This window comes from Macrobrachium rosenbergii, chromosome 12 (genome assembly GCF_040412425.1).
Source record: "Macrobrachium rosenbergii isolate ZJJX-2024 chromosome 12, ASM4041242v1, whole genome shotgun sequence".
NCBI classification, from domain to species: domain Eukaryota; kingdom Metazoa; phylum Arthropoda; class Malacostraca; order Decapoda; family Palaemonidae; genus Macrobrachium; species Macrobrachium rosenbergii.
In genome coordinates, this window is record NC_089752.1 from 36,301,384 (window position 1) to 36,305,811 (window position 4,428).

Genomic DNA, 4,428 nt, shown 5'->3' on the forward strand with positions numbered 1-4,428 from the left:
TGTCATGATGTACCTTTCTGTTGTCTGGGTATACCTATGTTTCGAGGTAATGCGTAGCTTGGGGAGGGGAGGGATGTAGGATAAGTATGTATCATGTTACTGATATCAGTAATACTGCTGAATCGAATGTTATGTCTTTGGTTAGCAACGTATTACCTAACTCCGTCCGCGCCAAGATTTTGGCGCGAACGTCAGTTACTCTGTACCCACCTTAGGATTAAGACACTTCTGTAATAAACCGTCAACACGGAAGTGCCTCTTACTTACCCTGCCCATAGAGTATCCTATATATACCTATGTTGATTTGAATGGCATGAATCATGAACAGCCCGTCATATGGAAGTCGAAGTTTCGTGTCTTTCATTTTCACTTAAATAGAACTTACTGAAGTTTGTTCGATATTTATATTAATCCCGCTCAAGAGTATTTCATTCAAAATCAGTATTACTAAGCTACTGTTTCGGGAAACCATTCAAATAATTGATAAGTTATTCCTTAATGCTCTGCCCAGAATTAAACACAAAAAACAAATCCAGATTTTTAAGAGATTTCCATCCTTTCTACTGTGCCTCCGCTCCTGGATACAGCGTTAGTAAATACTCTGTTTCCAACATATCTATTTCCATCACTGCCTTGAATAAACTTGAAAACTACAACAAACGGATTAATCTTATGACGTCATCAGCATACAGACTTGCACCGATGTTTGGGGCAATAAATTATAAAGCCTTTAATTTTTTCCCGCTAAAGTAGCTGCTTAAGCTCCTGATACCACCTTGACTTTGATTGAATATGTTCATTACAGAATTCACTTTATCAAATAAAAACTTGCTTTTTTATGCCTGGCGTAACTCCCACTTCCTTGGGTATCTCTGCCATTACATCAGACTACCTTTTCAACTGACGGGCCCCAGGACTCTCCAAAGGATCGAGAATCCTGCTCATCTTATTTCCCTTCCTTAACAAAGATCATTACTCATACGGACAAGATCCACCGTTGCCACAAGGCCATCTTCACTGAGCAATAACATCGAAGTAACTTTTATGGAGAAACTCAAGAGACTCTACAGAGTTTTCCGAGACTTTGGTACATCTAGAAACAGGGCATTATACACCGCGCTGAAATATCTGAAACGTTTACAACTGAAGTAAAATGGCTTTTAAAATCCAACCTACGCAATACTTCCCCCTCCTGACCCCAAAATATTTCTAAAACTGAGGTTCACCATAATGACCACCCACCATTACGTAAGTGGAGTTTAAGGGAGCACGAAGGATGTTAATTAATAATTCAGTCTAAATAAAATGGCACTTCCCTACGCTGCTGGTCTTCCTGCCTGAAAAGCAATGTTTGTCGTGATCACAGTTTCGAAAAGAACCCTAGGCCCTCTTGGCACAAAGCAAGGTAAAGAGATGGGTGAGGATCAGCGTTGTCAAACCCTAATTACATATCTTACCGTTCTCATTATCATCATCATTAAGCCTTAACATCAGATTTTCATGAAATGATCCACCCAACACACCGTCCTAACGTACCCGTCCGCCAAAATGGAAAGCTACAGAAGAAATTGCAAGGTAGCTGAACACAAGTGGTTACACTGACGAACCACAAGCCCACAGAGGCTAAAAAGCAAACTGGTCATTTCAAGTGCATTTTCCGCAGGAAGACCTGATAAACTTAATCCAGCAGGAGATGGACTTATTCACAACATATTGATTCCATGTACACTGCAATGAACCATCGCTCTTCAAGTAAGAATTAAATATAACCGGTGATGCAACACAATCCTTCGTCATGGTCTTGGGATCCTAAGCCTTATCATTTACCTATTGCAAAGGCAGGTAGCTTCATGCACACGAAATTCAGCGTCCTTCAGTGGGACTATACAATAAATTTCCTCACCAGAGGCATCCGGAAAGCAATATATACAAGTTCCTCACGGCTTAGCACCTTTGACCATAACGAATCATAAATCTATGAGTAACCATAAAACTATACTTCTCACATGTCCATATTCAGTGAGTTCTTAACCACAACAAACCAACTCACCTTCATAAACGCCAATATCTTGATTATTCGGGGTCACATTGACACAATACGACTTTGACGGAGGACGACCAAACATATTTTAACGATGCCAGTGCTACAGTTTGACTGACACGGCAACCGTCAGGCGTCCACTCGTCAAGATAGCTTCTAGCCAATCACAAGAGTCCATGCAGCACCCTTCGAAAAGAGGAAGCAAAAGCGACTCCTGATTGGCTGAGAGAGAGAGAGAGAGAGAGAGAGACTCACTTACTGTGGATTATGGCTTCAATATTCTTTTGTAAATGACACAAAGAAAAATATTTCGGTAACTATGAAGGAAAAGAATTATAACAAACAAACAGTCAATTCCACTTAGTTCCACTTTACCTTGATTTGATGTCTCCTCCTTTATCTCTTCCTGACCCTCAAGTCAATTTTAGAAGCCACTAGAATAGATGGACGGACACAAAAAGGCAATGTAAGGAGTAAGATATATTAATGCCTCCATTCCTGGACACCTGTACACGATCTTTCCTTCCCTCTGATCTGGCCAAAAGCTCAGTATCTATTTTCCCTAATAAATAGCTAAAAAAACACGAAAGCCAATATAAATTAAAAAGTAAGGTAGACTTCAAAAGTGTAACTTCCCAAGAATCCTGACAAAATAAGTTGTGACACTCACATGCACACCACACACACCCTAATGCTCCCAGGGTCAGTGGCATTCCCACATTTGATTTTAGTTTTCTCTATTAGCTTTTCAGTCATTACGATGGAGTGAAACCCACTAACTTGCCAGACCCCCGAACTCGGAACATGAACTTCCTCGTGGGTGGCCAGAGACGGAAAAGCAACTTGGGATCGTTTCATGAAAAGATCGCGATGCTTCTATTGACCTATGCATTCAGTTATGTAGTTGGGGGTATTCCAAAGTTTCTGTAATGTCTTATATATTACAAAAAGAGACGTACTAGCAATCTATACTATCTAGACAACCAAAGACATAGAACCAGTTCACTAATGAAAGCACCCAGCAGAAAGAAGTCAATCACTAGGATAGCTAGACCTTTCAGTATTTTGCATTAGAAATTTTAGCATTCCATAAATATTCAAACTGGCGCGGAGTTACCTGAAGACGAGGCTAATCAGGTAAGGCTGACCCTGACATGCAAAAGGAATATCAAGACTTCAACCATTTGAATGCCACTTTACACTTGCTGCGTGAATGTGTTTGACGAATCTACCCAAATCCGTTCCTCCGTTTTTGAGACATTTTGCTAATACACGTACATGGCGCTGTATGATAAACAAATGATGTGTTAATGAGATCATAATCATGAGGAGTCACGTACCGAGGCAATTATCATGAAAATCTATTCCTTCAAAATGCAATATTACGAATATATGTAAATCACAAATTGTATCCAAAACTAGACTTGACAATACATTACTTGAATATGTATTGCATGAATACGCTAAGTACACTCTCACATGAGTGCACAAGGAAAACATGCATACATGCTCCCACATTCATGAATTTATTCATAATATTGCTCGTATTCGAATAACTATGCATATGAGTCATTTTATCCATGCAATTAACATTATTCCTCAGCTGCACGAGAAGAGTATTTCTCTATATCTTGCTACGCAGACCTATCCCTCAGCTGCACGAGAAGAGTATTTCTCTATATCTTGCTACCCAGACCTATCCCCCAGCCGCACGAGAAGAGTATTTCTCAATATCTTGCTACCCAGACCTATCTCTCAGCTTCACAAGAAGAGTATTCCTCTACATCTTGCTACGCAGACCTATCCCTCAGCTGCACAAGAAGAGTATTTCTGTATATCTTGCTACCCAGACCTATCCCTCAACTACACGAGAAGAGTATTTCTGTATATCTTGCTACCCAGACCTATCCCTCAGCTACACGAGAAGAGTATTTCTGTATATCTTGCTACCCAGACCTATCCCTCAGCTGCACGAGAAAAGTATTTCTTTATATCTCACTACCCAAACCTATCCTGCAATTGCACGAGAAAAGTATTTCTCTATATCTTACTGCATCTTCCTACCCAGACCTGTCCCTCAGCTGCCCGAGAAGAGTATTTCTCTATACCTCGCTACCCACACCTATCCCTCAGCTGCACGAGAAGAGTATTTCTCTATACCTCACTACCCAGACCTGTCCCTCAGCTGCACGAGAAGAATATTTATCTATACCTCGCTACCCAGACCTGTCCCTCAGCTGCACGAGAAGAGTATTTCTCTATATCTTACTACATCTTGCTACCCACACCTATCCCTCAACTGCATGAGAAGAGTATTTCTCTATATCTTGCTACCCAGGCCTGTCCAACTGCACGAGAAGAGTATTTCTCTATACCTCGCTACCCAG

The 4,428-nt window shown here is 40.7% G+C and overlaps 1 long non-coding RNA gene across 2 annotated transcripts in view; it reads right to left on the reverse strand.

The window, feature by feature from the left end:
- Nucleotides 1-2,174, reverse strand: part of LOC136843628 (uncharacterized) — a 12,858-nt gene extending 10,684 nt beyond the window's left edge. For both annotated transcript variants that reach the window (XR_010854607.1, XR_010854608.1), the window contains exon 1: nt 2,051-2,174. This is a non-coding gene — a long non-coding RNA (uncharacterized lncRNA). The remainder of the gene's footprint in view (nt 1-2,050) is intronic.
- Nucleotides 2,175-4,428: the final 2,254 nt, after the last annotated feature.